Here is a 17,436-nt window from a genome sequence, read left to right as displayed (position 1 = left end):
TTTAAGGCTCTTATCAGGGACCCTTAACACTAACGGCGTGATGGACTTAGAGGAGGAAGAAGTCAGCTAGATTGAATGCAGAATTTTTTCCATGCATGAACTAGGGTTCCTCTCTTTTCTTTTTTCCTTTCCTTCTTTTTTTCCTTTTTTCTCTTAATTTTGGCCACAAGCTGATGGAGGTCATTTTAATGTCGCCCTCCACTCCTCTTCACACACCAACCTTCCAATACTTTAGGAGGATTTTATGGGGTTTCGAATTCAAAATTCAAATGCTTGTTTCATGCGCCAACACATGATGAAGCTTGATCTAATCTAAACCATTCATCATGTTGCCACTTCCTTCTTTCAATTTTGAAATTTCCATGCCCACAATCAGATTAGAGGGTCATGAGGTGATTTTGTGGTGTTTAAATTCGAAATTCAAACTTAATTAGAAGTGAGATAAAGATAAGGATGACATATGCCATGAAGAGAGAAAATTTGATCTTATCCAATTCTTTTCATGAATTTATCTCTCCATTCACCCCATCTGATGATGAAGGAGGTCCCTGATGTGTGCCACATGTCCATGGCGCCATTAAATAAATTAAATTAATTTTTAATCATATTAAAAATCAATTTATGGTGCCATGCATGGATATGTGACATGTGGATTTCAAGATCCGAACAGTTTCAGATCAAACCCATTTAATTAAATTAAATCCTAACAATTAGGATTGTCCAATTATCTTGGGTTGAACCTAATCCAATTAGGTCAATCCCTAATTAAGCACCAATTTAATCTAATTTAATTTGGTCAACCTAAGTCCTCTTGATTCAGACCTAATCCAATCAGGTCAAAAATCCTGATTGAGCCCAGAGTTGAATCCAATTCAATTTGGCTCATCCTCAGTCCATTTACTCAATCAAATTGAGTTTATTAGTAATCTTGTTGCTGGTGGTCCAAACCGAGAACGATTGGCACAGCGGTGTGAACGGGAGTTCCGTTTGAGTTGCCTTGGTTGGTGTTGATTGCGCTCCACCTTCCACCGGAAAACCTGCAAGTAAGCCTCGCACCACCACCGGGGTAGTGGGGGCCCTCCGACGATCAAGTCAGAGGAGATTGGAGGAGAAGGAGAGATAATAGTAGCAAGTAAGAGAATGCTCTGGAAGTTCTTGCTTACCCCCCCTTCTCCCCCCAGCCGCATATATACCAGGCTGGGGGGTCTTTCAGGGGGGTTCGTCATCGTGGGGCACGATGGAGCTGCCACTGACACGGCCGTTACAGGGCGTCGTGGGGCAGCGCTGGGTACGGACATGATAGGGCGTAGTGGAGCTCCGCCTTGTACGGCCGTTACAGGGGATCGTGGAGCAGCGCCAGATACAACCGTTGCAGGGAGTAGTGGAGCAGGAGGCTGCGGCGTGCCTCTGGGGAATAGCCTGTTGTTGTCGAGAGATGTCCGACTCGGGGTCGGGCTGCGGAGCCGAAGATGTCCGACTCAGGGTCGGATTGCTGGATCAAGGGGCAGCCGACTCGCGGGTCGGGCTGCGGAGCCGAAGATGTCCGACTCGGGGTCGGATTGCTGGATCAAGGGGCTGCCGACTCGGGGTCGGGCTGCGGAGCCGAAGATGTCCGACTCGGGGTCGGATTGCTGGATCAAGGGGCTGCCGTAGTCTTCCTAGGCGCGCATGCCGGTCACGTGGGGCATGGTGGCTAAGTTCCCCCGTAACAGTAGCCCCCCACTTCCGAGCCTGGAACCAGAAGGGGAACGGGTGAAGGGAGTGATGCTTCGAGATTGCCGCCATCCCTCGGAGAGGCGCGCGCGCTTCGAGCTCCCCGCCTTCTTTATGGCGTTGGCGGTTGTTGCTGACCTGGCAGTCTGAGGATTTCGGCGGACATCCTTCCTTAATGGCGTCGATTCGCCTTTGGGGCGCGAGCGACCCTTCGGCAGCCAGGCGTCCTCTGGCGTCACCGAGGCGTCACCCACCTTTCCGCCTATTTAACCGGGGGCCCTCCTCCGTCCGCCTTTCTCTTTACAGACATCTTCGAGTTTCTCCTTTGCGCTGCCGTCATTGCCGTCGGACTGTTCGCTTGCTCCTCCTTTGACGCTCTCGGAGCCGTTCTTCCTTCTCTTCCGGTGAGTTGCCCCATTCTTCAATTTAAGGCTCTCCATACTTTCTCCTTTTGTATTAGTGTACTCCAGTCGTTCCGGTCCTTTCCCCCTTCTTGACCCCGTCCTGACCGTAGATTCACTGGCCATTAGGGATGGGCGAAGTGAGAGCAGACCGCATTAAGTCGGAGCTGGTCGCCGAAGACCTAGATAGGTTCGTGGCTCGATACCACCTTCCCGAGGCCTGCAATGTTACGCTCCCGGGGCCTGAGGAGAGGATGTCCCATCCTTCTCCAGGGAAGGTTGCCATCAATGAGGGCATTCTTCAGGCCGGGTTCCGCTTTCCCCCCTCGGACTTAGTCGTTCAGGTGCTTCGAGGTTTAAGAGTGGCGCCGACGCAACTGGTGCCGAACTCATGGCGCGCCCTGACGGCCTTTCAGGTTCTCTGCCGCATGCACGAGGTTCCCGCCACCCTGAATGTCTTTTGGGAATGCTACGGCCTGAGCGGCCACCCCCAGGACAAAGGGTGGTGGTGCTTTGCGGCGCGGCGAGGGTGCGGCCTCGTCAAGGAGGCTCCTACCTCCATTCACGGCTGGAAGGGGCGCTTCTTTTTCGTTGACGCAGATCCCTCTTAGGGAATCAGGGCAACCTGGGAGACGCCGATGAAGTCCCCGATTGGCCTATCGAGGTTGTCGAGGGAGGAATCCGATGGCGTCGCCGTCTTGAAGGGGTTGGTTGCTGAGGGCCGGCTCTCCCCGGTGGCTCGCCTTATTTCCGAGGATACCTTGGTGAACGTCGGTCTGAGCTCGGTCCCCGCTGACCGTGAGCCCGCCACCATTTCTTTTTTAGCTCTTTTCTCCTCTTTCGTCTCGTTCTTTCCTTCAGTTTCTCAACCTCCGACCACCTCGTCCTTTTTGCAGAGATCGACGACGTCATGCGGTCGGACAAGGCAACGGCTGTTGGTAGGACGTCCCTACTGGAAGCAGTCCGGAGGAAGAAACGAGCTCCTCCGAGCGGGGCCCCACCGGCGAAGAAGTCCCGCCGGCAGGTGACTCCGACGCCGACAGACGGGTCCGGATCCACCGATCAGGGGGACGCCGCGGGCGCGGACCGGCAGTTGACGCTGTATCAGCCCTCCGATGCCGAGACTACCGTTTCTCCGGAGGCATCACCCGGGCGCGCCCGAGATGGACGGGTCGGACGTGATCGGTCACCAGCCCAGCCTTCGACTCGGTCGGCTCCGGATGATACGAGGAGGGACGCGCCGAGGCCCCGGCCGAGCGGGACCCTGTCAATTCCAGGGGCGGTCCCCGCCCCGAGCATGGTCAGCATGACTCTTCCCCAAGCGATGGGTAAGGGTAAGGCTGCAGAACCACCGTCCGACTCCGGGGAGAAGTCGGGGTCGGTCTTCACTTTCGCCGGCGCCCGAAACCTCATCGAGACGGTGCTGCTGGAGAAGGACCGCAGGCAGGTCCGGGAGATGAGGGTCCCTGACGTTGGGGCTGCCAACTGCGTCTGTCTCATGTCGGTGAGTGTTCTTTTGGTCGCTTTCATCATTTATAGGCTCTGTTGATCCCCGCCTGACGCCCTCATTTTTCCTATCTCTTAGCTCGCCCAGTACATGATCCGTCTGGAGGAGTGCTACGAGGAACAGGCGAGGCTTCTGGCGAGGGCCGAGAGCCAACTGAAGGCAGTAGAGGAGGGAGGTCAGGCTGCGGCGGGGAGGACGACCAGGGACCTCGAGATGAGGCTCCAGGTGGCCGAAGAGCGGGCACTCGGCTTCGTCACCCTCGAGAAGCAACTGTTGGAGGCTCAGGAGCAACTCAAGGTTGCCTCGGGTCTCGAGGGCGAGATCAAGAAGGCGGAGGAGCGGGCCGAGAAGCAGTCCCGGAAGGCTGCCGACTACCGGGAGAGGTGGGAGAAGGCCCAGCGGTCAGCCGACAACGCCCGCAACCAAACCCGGTCTCTTGAAGCCAAGCTGGGCGAATTGGAGTCGGCCTTGGAGAAGTCCCGCGCGAGCGACCAGGAGCTTCATTCGCGCCTGGAGGAGGCTGAGGCTGCTCGCATTGCCGCCGAGGCGAAGCACAAGGAGGCTCAGGCTGATCTGCTGAGGGTCTCCTCCGAGGCGGACGACCGGATTGTGGCGAAGGTCTTGGAGGCGAAAGCTCAGATTATGGAGCGGGCAGAGGCGGCGCTGGCCGAGAAGAGTGCGGAAATCGGGCGTCAGGCGGTACAGGCTTATCGTCAGTCCGCCGAGTTCACCCGTGATATGTCGGAGGCGGTACAGGCCTATTGTCAGTCTGACGAGTTCGTCCGTGACATGTCGGACGCGGGGTCCGACTCCTTTATCTTAGGCTTCGAGGAAGGCCTGACAAGGGTGTCGGCTAAGTACCCCGAAATTGACCTGAGTGGGATCTCTCTTCTAGACTCCTCTCCGGCGCCATTGCCCGCTGATTCTCCAACCGCCTCCCTACCCCCTGCGGACGTGCCCGGCGTTCCCGACCCGGGGGTTCCTCCAAGCTGACCTTCTGTATTTTTGTTCTTTTCTTTGTGTGTTGGTGTTTTGCCAAGTTGTATGGGTCTCGGCCCTGAAACAATGAAAGTTAATGCAAATAGAGTTTCTTCATTTCACTTTCGTCCTTCTTCTTTTTAACTCTTGGTAGCGTCTCGCTGACTTCCGACTCTTGAAATTCTTCTGGCGCTAGGCCAGGTATCTGAGGGTTAGGCCTCAGGGAATTCTTCCGGCGCTAAGCCAGGCATCCGAGGGTTAGGCCTCAGGAACTTCTTCCGGCGCTAAGCCGGGCATCCGAGGGTTAGGCCTCAGGAAATTCTTCCGGCACTAAGCCAGGCATCCGAGGGTTAGGCCTCAGGAAATTCTTCCGGAACTAAGCCAGGCATCCGAGGGTTAGGCCTCAGGAAATTCTTCCGGCGCTAGGCCAGGCATCCGAGGGTTAGGCCTCAGGAACTTCTTCCGGCGCTAAGCCAGGCATCCGAGGGTTAGGCCTCAGGAACTTCTTCCGGCGCTAAGCCAGGCATCCGAGGGTTAGGCCTCAGGAACTTCTTCCGGCGCTAAGCCAGGCATCCGAGGGCTAGGCCTCAGGAAATTCCGCTCGTTGGTCGGCCAAGGCTGGCGCAAGCCGAGGCGACCGGTCGGGGCTTCAGGCTAGTTTGCTTTCGGGATGATCATCGGGTTAGCCTGGCATCCGAGGGCCAAGCCTCGGGAGATTCCGCTCGTTGGTCGGCCAAGGCTGGCGCAAGCCGAGGCGACCGGTCGGGGCTTCAGGCTAGTCTGCTCCCGGGATGATCATCGGGTTAGCCTGGCATCTGAGGGTTGTCAGGCCTCAGGAAATTCCGCTCGTTGGTCGGCCAAGGCTGGCGCAAGCCGAGGCGACCGGTCGGGGCTTCAGGCTAGTCTGCTCCCGGGATGATCATCGGGTTAGCCTGGCATCCGAGGGCCGAGCCTCGGGAAATTCCGCTCGTTGGTCGGCCAAGGCTGGCGCAAGCCGAGGCGACCGGTCGGGGCTTCAGGCTAGTCTGCTCCCGGGATGATCATCGGGTTAGCCTGGCATCTGAGAGTTGTCAGGCCTCAGGAAATGGTCGTGCGCCTGTCGCTTGCCGCCCGACGGGATTTCTCCGTGGCCAGCTGCGATCGTGTTTCTCCTCCTCTCCAAGCGTCGCCTGGGGAACACCAGATGGGCATTAAATGCTAATTGAGGGGTTACCTGGGAAATCGGATCGCCAGTTGCTGCTTGCGAGGAGTGTCAGTTAAGCGGCCGCGATACGCGCGTTCTTCGAGGCGGATGCGGCCTGGGCGCGAGCGGAGATATGTGGACCTAGGGGTACAGGCCACCCGGAGTGTCCTGCACAAAGAATGCGATTAAGGAGAATAACGCTTAGAAAATCGCGGGAAGATACGCCTCGAGAGCCGGATCGGCTCCGGATTCAATGCGCCCGCATTTATTGGAGCCACCCGCATCGGAACGACCGGGGGGCCGCAGTTTGGCTATAAATATAGGTGCAGGTGCGATGGAGCCTGCCAAGCCGGAGCTGTTCAGGTTGCCATGGATCGTGGGCCTCCTCTCCGGCGCATGGTTGAGAGACCCCTACCGAAGGAACGGGAGGCGCGCCCTTCGCGACTTCCGCCAACTAGCCGTTTCATCTGGGATCAACAAGGAGGTTCTCCCCGGCGGAACTCCGCTCTAGGCGTTTCATCCGGGATCACGTCTCCCCTCCTTGAAGTTCAGCCTCCCGATTGAGCTCCGCACCAGACGCTTGATCCGGGACCGCGCCTCCATATGCTCTTCTCCCTTGTATTCCTTCTCTCCCCTAACACTGGGGAGGACCGGAATATCCCTTGGAGGTGGCGTTCCCCTGAAGGCAGCGGGAGCTTCTTCTGCGGCGGCTCCTCGTCTTTTTCGTGAGGCGTGGATGGCGCCTCTGGGTAGGAGCAGTGTGGACTTCTCCTTCGTCCACTTCTTCTTCATCCGCGCCGGCTCTTCGTCTTTTTCGTGAGACGTCGATGGCGCCTCCGGTTGGAAGCACCCACTTCCGGTGGGATTGCAGCCGCTTCGGATGGAGGTTTCGGGATCCCAGATTTTCAGCTCCTCGGAGTCTCCACCTCTTCTTTACTTTCTTTACACCCTAATTCCCCTCTGGGAATTCCTTGTAATCACACGAGCACGCCATTGTAACCAGAAATTATTGAAATGAAAAGTGTTATACATTTTTGAACTGTCTTTCTGGCATTGTCGTTCTACTGGTAATACATCCTCAGGTTAGCGGAATTCCAGCTCCTTGGAATTTCTCGACCATCTAGGGCCTCCAACTGGTAGGAGCCAGGTCGGTTTACCCAGCGAACCCTATACGGGCCTTCCCAATTTGGCGCTAGCTTCCCACCTTCCGCAGGTTGAGATGCTTTAGCTCGCCTTAGCACCAGATCTCCGATTCTGAAAAGTTCGGTCGGACCTTGGAGTTGTAATATCGGGCCACCCTCCGCTGATACATCGCCATCCGAACCTGCGCCATTTCCCTCGCTTCTTCCAAGAGATCCAGGTTCCCTCGGAGTTGCTCCGAATTGGCCTCGGGTCGGTGCGCGGCCACCCGAGGTGAGGGGAGTCCGAGCTCCACGGGGACAACGGCTTCCGTGCCATAGGTTAGGCTGAAAGGCGTCTCTCCGGTAGGGGTCCGATGCGTGGTCCGATACGCCCAAAGGACATTCTCGAGTTCTTCGACCCAAGCTTGCCCCGTCCGACCGATTCGCGCTTTGATTCCTTGGAGGATTGTCCGATTTGTGACCTCGGCCTCGCCGTTGGTTTGGGGATGCGACACAGATGTGAACCGATGCTCGATCCCGAACTCCTCGCAGAAGTCACGGAAATGCTTGTTGTCGAACTGTCGACCATTATCCGAGATAAGGACCCGAGGTACCCCAAATCGGACAATGATGTTCTTCTTCACGAACTTCCGGACTTGCGCCTCCGTGATAGTGGCCAGCGGCTCTGCCTCCACCCACTTGGTGAAGTAGTCGATTGCAACAATCAAAAATTTCCGCTGAGCTGAAGCGACGGGGAATGGTCCGAGGATATCCATTTCCCACTGGGCGAAGGGCCAGGGTGCAGTGATTGGTGCCAAGGGGACAGAAGGGACTCTCTGGACGTTGGCGTGGCGCTGGCAGGCGTCGCATTTCCGTACATGATCCTTTGAGTCCTCCAACAAGGTAGGCCAATAATAGCCTTGCCTCATGATCTTGTGCGCCAAGGACCTAGCCCCCAAGTGTGATCCGCAAACGCCTTCGTGGACTTCGCCGAGGACGTAGGCCGCTTCCGAGGGGCGGAGGCACTTTAAGAGGGGGGCGGTGAACGAGGTCCGATACAGCCTCCCTTCATAGAGTACGTAGTGGGCGGACTTCATAACAAGTCGCCGAGCTTGATCTTCGTCTTCAGGGAGGATCCCTTCGGCGAGGTAGGCGACAAGCGGGTCCATCCAAGACGGCTCCGGATCAATCGCCATCACCGCTCCAGCCTCGCCGATGCTCGGGGCATCCAGGGTCTCCAGGTAGATCGCCCTCGACAAGTTGTGCGCGTCTGCGCCCACTAAGCGGGACAACCTGTCGGCCCTGGCATTTTCACTTCTTGGGACCTGCTGGATGTCGACACTGCCGAGGTCGGGAATGAGTGCTTGCACCTTCCAGACGTAATTCTGCATGGTCGGGTTCCGGGCCTCGAACTCCCCACGGACCTGCCCGACCACCAACTGGGAGTCGGTGAAGACCTTCAGGCGCCGGATGCCGAGCTCCTTGGTGAGTTTGAGTCCCGTGGCTAGGGCCTCGTACTCCGCCTCGTTGTTGGTCACTGGAAATCCGAACCTCAAGGCATACTCGGCTATCACTCCATCTGGACTGGTAAGGACCAGCCCGGCCCCTCCACCTTCGGGGTTCGACGACCCATCGATGTGAAGCGTCCAAATCGGAAGGTCGAGGCTGGGTGTTTCCGGCGACCTAGGTTCCGCCTCCTGCACCGTGCACTCAGCGAGGAAATCCGCGAGCGCCTGGGCCTTGATGGCGGGTCGGGGCTGGTAGCGGATGTCGAACTCACCAAGTTCTACTGCCCACTTCACCAGCCGTCCCGCATTCTCAGGATTGCTGAGGATCTGCCGCAGCGGTTGATCGGTCAAGAGGGTGACAGAATGGGCCTGGAAATAGGGGCGAAGCCTCCTGGTCGCGGTCAGCAGCGCGAAGGCGATCTTTTCAGCCTTCGTATACCGCGTCTCGGCATCCCGTAGGACCCGGCTGATGTAGTACACAAGCTTCTGGAGCTTTGCCTCTTCCCGAACCAGTACCGCACTGACTGCGGTTGGGAAGACCGCCAGATAGAGGTAGAGCATCTCCCCTTCTTGCGGCTTGGACAGCAGGGGAGGAGACGCCAAGTATTCCTTGAGCTGGTCGAATGCTGCTTGACATTCGGCCGTCCAGAGGAAGTCTTTCGGGCGTTTCAACACCTTGAAGAAAGGTTGGCAGCGTTCGGCCGATTTTGCCACAAATCGTCCGAGCGCGGCGACCCTCCCAGCGAGCTCCTGAACCTCCTTCACTTTGGTCGGAGGGGACATATCTTGGATGGCCTTGATTTTGTTCGGGTTGGCTTCGATCCCCCGCTGGTTGACAATGAAACCGAGGAACCTCCCGGCCGAAGCGCCAAAGGCGCACTTCGCTGGGTTCAGCTTCATGCGAAACTTCCGCAAGGTGGCGAAAGTCTCCTCCAGATCCGCGATGTGCTGGTCTGCATGGCGGCTCTTCACCAGCATATCGTCCACGTACACCTCCATGTTCCGGCCGATTTGCTCTTTGAAGATTTTGTTGACGAGGCGCTGGTAAGTGGCGCCAGCATTCTTCAGACCGAAGGGCATTACCTTGTAACAGTACAGCCCCCGGTCTGTTATAAAGGCAGTTTTCTCCTCGTCCTGTGGAGCCATCATTATCTGGTTGTAGCCGGAGAAGGCGTCCATGAAAGACAGCAGCTGATATCCGGAAGTCGCGTCGACCAGTTGGTCTATCCGCGGAAGCGGAAAGCTATCCTTGGGGCATGCCTTGTTCAGGTCGGTGTAGTCGACGCACATCCTCCACTTTCCGCTCGCCTTCCGGACAAGTACGACATTTGCCAGCCATTCGGGGTAGCTGACCTCCCTTATGAATCCTGCCTCCAAGAGCTTGTCTACCTCCTGGTCGACCACTCGGATCCGATCCGGGGCACAGTGTCTCTTCTTCTGTTTTACCGGTCGGTGGGTCGGGTCGACGTTGAGGGCGTGAGAAATGACCTCCGGGTCGATCCCAGGTACATCGGCCGCCGACCAGGCAAACACATCGACATTGGCTCGGAGGAATTCCACCAACCGGGCCCGAGCTCCCAGGTCGAGATTGGCGCCGACCCGGATCGTCCTGTCCGGGCGACCTTCCTCGAGGGGAACTTCGATCACACCCTCGGCCGGCTCCCCGTGCCGCAAGGCCACCTCGTCTCTGGCGTCGAGGGACTCGACGCTTAAGGCTTCTACGGGCTTCTTCCCTTTGAGAGTTGCTAGGAAACATTGCCTTGCGGTCGGTTGGTCACCTCGGACCTCTCCAATCCCGGCCGCCGTGGGGAACCGCATGAGCAAGTGGTACGTAGAGACCACCGCGCGAAGGGCGTTCAGTCCGGGTCGTCCGAGGATAGCGTTGTAGGCCGAGAGAAAACAGACGACCAAGAACTCGAGCCGCACCGTGGCTTCTGCGGGTGCAACGCCCGCAGTCACAGGCAGCTCAACGACACCTTCGGCCGAGATAGCGTCACCAGTGAATCCTATGAGGGGGGTGGATGTTTTGTGCAACAATTGTCTGGACAAACTCATCTTTTGGAAGGCCTCGTAAAACAAAATATCAGCTGAGCTTCCACTATCCACAAGAACACGCCTTACATCATAGTTTGCCATAGTGAGGGAGATCACCATGACGTCATCGTGGGGGGTCTGAACCCCCTTTACATCTTCATCACAAAAAGTGATTACATTACCGACCCTCTGCCTCTTTGCGACGGCTGCCCCTGACGCTTCAGTCGAGCCCCCTGCGTTCCTCTCGGGCCGGGGGCAGCCCCCAGTGATAGTGTGGATCACGCCCGCGACGGGTCGATTCTGCTCTCGAGGCTCCTGAGGGGCCGGGTCGGCCGGACGCGGGTCTGCGGGGGGACGTCGGTCGTTCACATATCGACCGAGACGCCCTCGGCGGATGAGAGCCTCGATCTCGTCCCGAAGCTGGAAGCAGTCTTCGGTGTCGTGGCCGTGGTCCCGGTGGTACTCACAGTACGCCCGAGAGGGCCTCCTCCCAGGAATCTTCTTCATCTGTCTCGGGACCGGGAGGTCCTCCCGCCCCTTGATTTCCATGAGGATCTGGGCCCGGGGAGTCAGGAGAGGAGTGTACCGGTTGAAACGTCGGGGCGGAGAACGAGGGCGTAGGGCGCCGTGGTTCCTCGCCGGCGACAGGCTTCTGCGCCGACGTTGAGGCGTCGGGCTCCTCCTCTGGCGTGCCTCTTTTCGCCTTTTCTTCCCGAGCTTTGGAGGGATCTCGGCGGCCTCCTTGCTCCGGTGGGCGGCCGCCTCCTCGGCGTCCGCATATTGGTTCGCCCGGGACAACAGCTCCGGGAAGCTCCGCGGCAGGCGTTTGTCCAGGGAGAAGGTGAGTCTGCCCTTTCGGAAGCCACGCTTCAGGGCTGAAAGAGCCACCTCCTGGCTCAGGTTCTGGACTTCCAGCGTAGCCTTGTTGAAGCGGGTAAGATAATCCCGCAAGCTTTCTCCCTCGTTTTGCTGGACATCAAAGAGGGAGTCGGAGACCAGTCGCCGCCGGCTACTGACGGCGAAATGGGTGATGAAGAGGCGAGTAAACTGGTCGAAGGACTGGATTGAGTTAGCCTCCAAGCCGGCGAACCACGCCCTTGCCGGGCCACGGAGGGTCGCCGGGAAGGCCTTGCAGAGGAGAGGATCTGATGCTCCGTGGAGGAGCATAAGGGTCCTGAAACTCTCGACGTGATCCCGCGGGTCTGCCGCCCCGTCATAGGGCTCGATCGCCGGCATTTTAAACCCCGGCGGATTCGGGGTCCGCAGGATCCTCGAGGCGAGCGCCGGCTGGGAGGAGATCTCCAAGTCGGCGAAGGGATCTTTGGAGTGGCCCTTCAGGACCTGGAGTTGTCGGTGGAGATCGTCCACCCGCCGGTCCAGGGAGCGCGACCGATGGGTGGGAGACAAGGAGCACCGAGAGGTGGACCGACTGGAGCGCGGGTTCCTTGAGGACTGGGGGGTCTGGGAACGCGCCCGGGCCCGCCTCTCGTACCCCGCGCAGCTCCGATGGGAAGGTCCCGGCAGAATGGACCGTGCTCGAGAATCTTCCTCGCGCCGACGCTCCTCCCCATGGGAGAGGAAGGAGCGCGGGTTGAGGAGGACAGGTGAGCGCTCAGGGAGCAGCGGCTCCTGGGCCCGCTGCGGCGCCCGAGACATCACACCCTGCAGGTTCTGCACTGCCTCCGCGAGGGTGCGAACCTGCTGGGCTAACTGGTCGAACTGAGCGGCTTCGACCATCTGAATGGGAGGTGGAGCGGTGGAGTGTTGCTGAGAATGTGTTGGAGACGCAGCGGCCTCCCGGCCGGAGGCGCGAGAGGCCCCGCGACCGGAGGCATTGGAAGCTCCACGACCACCTCGCCGTGCCATTACGATCGCTCTGAGATTCGGCCCTTCCTCTAGCGCCAACTGTTACTGGTGGTCCAAACCGAGAACGATTGGCACAGCGGTGTGAACGGGGTTCCGTTTGAGTTGCCTTGGTTGGTGTTGATTGCGCTCCACCTTCCACCGGGAAACCTGCAAGCAAGCCTCGCACCACCACTGGGGTAGTGGGGGCCCTCCGACGATCAAGTCAGAGGAGATTGGAGGAGAAGGAGAGATAATAGTAGCAAGTAAGAGAATGCTCTGGAAGTTCTTGCTTACCCCCCCTTCTCCCCCCAGCCGCATATATACCAGGCTGGAGGGTCTTTCAGGGGGGTTCGTCATCGTGGGGCACGATGGAGCTGCCACTGACACGGCCGTTACAGGGCGTCGTGGGGCAGCACTGGGTACGGACATGACAGGGCGTAGTGGAGCTCCGCCTTGTACGGCCGTTACAGGGGATCGTGGAGCAGCGCCAGATACAACCGTTGCAGGGAGTAGTGGAGCAGGAGGCTGCGGCGTGCCTCTGGGGAATAGCCTGTTGTTGTCGAGAGATGTCCGACTCGGGGTCGGGCTGCGGAGCCGAAGATGTCCGACTCGGGGTCGGATTGCTGGATCAAGGGGCAGCCGACTCGGGGTCGGGCTGCGGAGCCGAAGATATCCGACTCGGGGTCGGATTGCTGGATCAAGGGGCTGCCGACTCGGGGTCGGGCTGCGGAGCCGAAGATGTCCGACTCGGGGTCGGATTGCTGGATCAAGGGGCTGCCGTAGTCTTCCTGGGCGCGCGTGCCGGTCACGTGGGGCATGGTGGCTAAGTTCCCCCGTAACAAATCTAATTACTAATTAATTCTCCAATAATTACTTTAATTATTTTATAAGATATTTTACCAATCGACTTGACCAAATTATCCCTGAATGATTCTCAACCATCCATCAGCTATCTTGATCAATCAGAAAACTTCTATGCGTGTGATCTCATAAGTTCGAACCTAGGCCGGTAGTACAGGAACGATTTCCTATACTAATTGATGTGACCATCTAGCAATGGTACCCGACGTTCGGATAGGCCGAATATATGCGAAGCAAATATTCTAAAATCCTGGACTATGGTTACTGTATAATTCATCCCTTTGACTCCTAATGCCAGGATGACCTTAGAGTTCTGTCAACTTTATAATCAGTGCATTCATGATGTGATTCAACTTTAGAAATCCTGTGACTCCTCACAAGAATTACCCTGGCCAAGGTTTTGCTTAATTGAACATAAAATATTATCTCCTGTTTCCAGGAGGGGTCAATTCCATCTTGACTCACTCACTGATTTCGCAAGTACTTGACTGCACCTAGTAACCTTCCATCCCAGAGATAGAAATTCTGCTAGTCTAGTACCAAAGTACAGTGAGTTGCTTGCTAATCACTGTGGTGATCTCAGTTCTGAGGGATACTTATACCCATATCCACTCGGAACATCTCTCGACAGTAGAGTATTCCGGAATTAATCACGTTCAATGAAATATATTCCTACACTTCACACATGTGACATATCAGTATCTCCACACTCCTTGGTTAAGAGGACAACCAACGTATATGTCTCATAACAACCTAATCTCGATAATGCTGTCGTCCTAATAACAGTATATCATTTGGTCGCAAACAGGTTTAAGGACTTGAAGATAAATCCTTCTTTATCATAAAATAAGTCCTAAGGACTTCATCATATAAGAGTTCATTTGAAGATGTTCAATAAAATGATGAATAATGCTAAATAACACTTTATTAATTTGTCAATTTATTTATAAAATTCAATCATCAATATACTGACGATTGACTTTTAGGATACAATTCCCAACACCATAGATGTAGAGGATCAATGCTCTAATATCAACTTGATTCAATTAAGAAAAAAGATTTTTTTTTCAACCCACTCAACTCGAATCTCTCAAAAGAAATTAAAAGAAGATGGATGAATCACGAAAGTTGGACTTAATTCCCCATTTCTTTCATTGAGTATTCACATTTAAACTAAGGCACATAGTTTTTGTTTATAATACTAGTGAGGTCCTCACTTTGATAATTTGGGTTAGATTTTTTCTTGATTCGAATAGGACTTGATATCAAAAAATAAATATGACTGATAGAAATAATTAAAAAATTAAAATTCTATAGGAGATAACGTCTGATCAAAGTCTATTCCGAAAAAAAAAGTTTCAGTTTGACCAATCCGTTTTGAGGTATAAGATGAAATTTCATCCTAATTTAACCTCCTAGCGAGTTGGTCGAAAGTTGTATGTCTCGAAAAGTTACCTAATTTCAAAAAAAGATCATCTCAATTGGGCATCATATGATTACGTTATGGCCTCCAGAAGTTTTGGCCTACAACTCGGCTTTCCGATGTGATTGATCTCATTCCTGAACTCTATCCAGCCCTATTCGTAGTGGCCAAGGTGGTCCACATCAAGTCTGAGGATTCTCCTGGATCACATAATATCGCATGTCTGGTAATGGTACTAGTATCCTACTGATCATATCTACGAGGTGGAGAGTGATGCTTATTGACCCTATCAGGATATCTGGCATGTTGATCAACTAGCCTATGACGGACTTGATCGTCATGAACTGGTTGTCTATAGTCCTATCAGGCTGATGCCTAGGAATTTGGTGTTTCTCTATAAACTCATCCTCCTCATTTACATCCTTATGAGCCCTAGACTCTATATTATAATAAGGATCCCTAGGTAAGACTCTAATAGGATATCTAGAGGCATATTCATCCTATTAGTAGGTACTACAGACCCATGAGTCGGGAGGATATCTTGGATAGACCTGACTAAATGAGAGAACCCATCAGGTTGCCTAATAGTTTTGTCTACCCCTAAACCTCTTAGGGATTGAGCTACATGCTGACTCAATTACTCATATTGCTAACTCGTTCACTCGAATTTCTACTCTACGAAGTTTATAAAGACTTGAGGGTCAAATGATGGTGTAGAAGTAGAGAAAATGATATTGGTGATAATTTGATCCATAGTTGATAGGAAGTCATCCAGTTTGCTCTTGGCATAGTGTGTTGCAGTCAAGTACTGGGCGATGAAAGTGTACACAGATAGACTAAAAATTGCAATAAGTAATTTAGGAATCTAAATTACTACGATGCACAATCAAAAAACTAATAAGTTTAATGCAAATGATATACGAGTTCAAAAACTAAGATGGTTGCAACAAAATAAAGGCTAGATGCAAATTAGAGTTCAGTGCAAGAACATAGAGGTTTTTTGTTTGTAGAAGAAAGGGACAAGATTAATCTCAAAACAAAAATAATTTACTAGTTACCCAATCAAATAAATATTAGTCAAGGTTTCGAAGGCCAAGATATTAAAGCACACAGAGCACTTTAAATTACCACTTCACCTTCTAGGAATTTCTGAAGCTTATTACAACAAAGTATGAAAAAATTTAAACATAATAAAGTATAGGTCCTAAACAATGAATGCAAAAGTAATAAATGAAACTTGACTTTGTTGGTTGACTTAATTGCTCTTGATGATGCTGTATCAACTCTCTAATATAGAAGATAGATCTTTCAGCTTGCAATGAAGCCTCTTTAATGATATTATCTTTGAAACTTTATTTTTCTAATTTTTTTGTCTCAATAGATTTGTCTTTATAATGCTTGAGCTCTACTTATTTTTTAGTTTTGCCATACATTTATACTTTTTGGAGATGGTTGGAACACTTTCCTAGCCATGAGACAGGTAATAGAGCTATTGTGAAATAAAAACAACCATTGTAATTCACAAAATAACTGGCCATTACAGTTGTCAGACGTAGAAAGGTAAACTCGAGATTTTCAGGTGTCAACTCATGATCTTCAAGAGTCATCTCAGCTTGATTTTGTTTTTGCTGTGCTTCGTTTTTCTTTTGTGGCGCTTGTGAAATCGGCCCTCTCAATTTAGAGGTCGACTCTTCACCAAAAAAATTTCATTAATTTCTATCTTTCCACTATGGCCGTTCTGAGGTCGACTGGACTATTTCTAGGGTCGACTCTTGCTAAGCTAAAGTCAGCTCAAGTACTTCATAGGTCAACTCATCAATATGATGAATTTCTTAGCTTTCTGTTTGTCACTATTTTAAGGTTGAATTGCAATCTGCTGGAATCAGCTCATAAAAGTATATCAGTCAACGATGGTGTGCCGGAGTCGACTCTTGAAATTGCTCAAGATAATTTTTTTTCTACTTATATGTAAGCTTTTAAAAAAAAAATTCATATCTTTTTGAAGTTTAGTTTCTTGATATGGAGCTTCAAATACATGATCTTCACTTGATAGTAACCGAAAAACTTTCGTCTTTGCTTTTTAAAATTAATCAATTAAACTCAAAGCAATTGATTAATCAACTTTTTGACTCAATTATTTTGCATCATCAAAATCAACCTTTTAGGTCGACAATCTCTACCTTTCCAGCATCCAAACATGCATATAGAAAGAAACAGACCAGCATGCCTGCAAGAAAACTATTAAGAAAGCCTTCGCATGCCTGCACTTATGCAAGCACAAGTTCCCTAAGACATTGATGAATAACTGCTCCGGATAAACAAATCAGGAAAAAAACTATCCCCAAAACTAAACGTTCCAACCTTGGCGACCGTCATGTCCAACCGAGTCTTAAACACACTACCTCGCACTTTTTATCATACCAATCCACCCGAGCTGTAAATAGATAATGACAACATTTAACCCAAAAAAAGGTTATCCTCTCATATTCCAACATCAGCACAGCATTTCGTAACCAGAGGGGACCACGTTGGATGGCTACCTCTATATTTCGTCTAAGTGGTATAATAATTAGGAAGCTTTGCAAGTGCAAAACAAACCAAGACTGTTAGTATCGTTGTTGGTTGTGTGATGCCTAGTTGATGGGGTATACAGTATAGATTGGCCGTCGTATAATGCTGAAAGATTTTTAAGATTTAGATATCTAAGTATTTGGACCTAGTGTGCCTAAGCAGTAATTTTTGAAATATATATAATCAAAAAACTATTTATATCCCCAAAAAACTATCTAGGAGATCCAAGTGGATCATCATTGCAGCATATCCAATTTTCATATCCCCAAAATATATACTATGTTTTAACCA

Source organism: Phoenix dactylifera, unplaced genomic scaffold (assembly GCF_009389715.1).
Source record: "Phoenix dactylifera cultivar Barhee BC4 unplaced genomic scaffold, palm_55x_up_171113_PBpolish2nd_filt_p 001510F, whole genome shotgun sequence".
Taxonomy (NCBI): domain Eukaryota; kingdom Viridiplantae; phylum Streptophyta; class Magnoliopsida; order Arecales; family Arecaceae; genus Phoenix; species Phoenix dactylifera.
Note: the sequence above shows the minus strand (reverse complement) of the source record.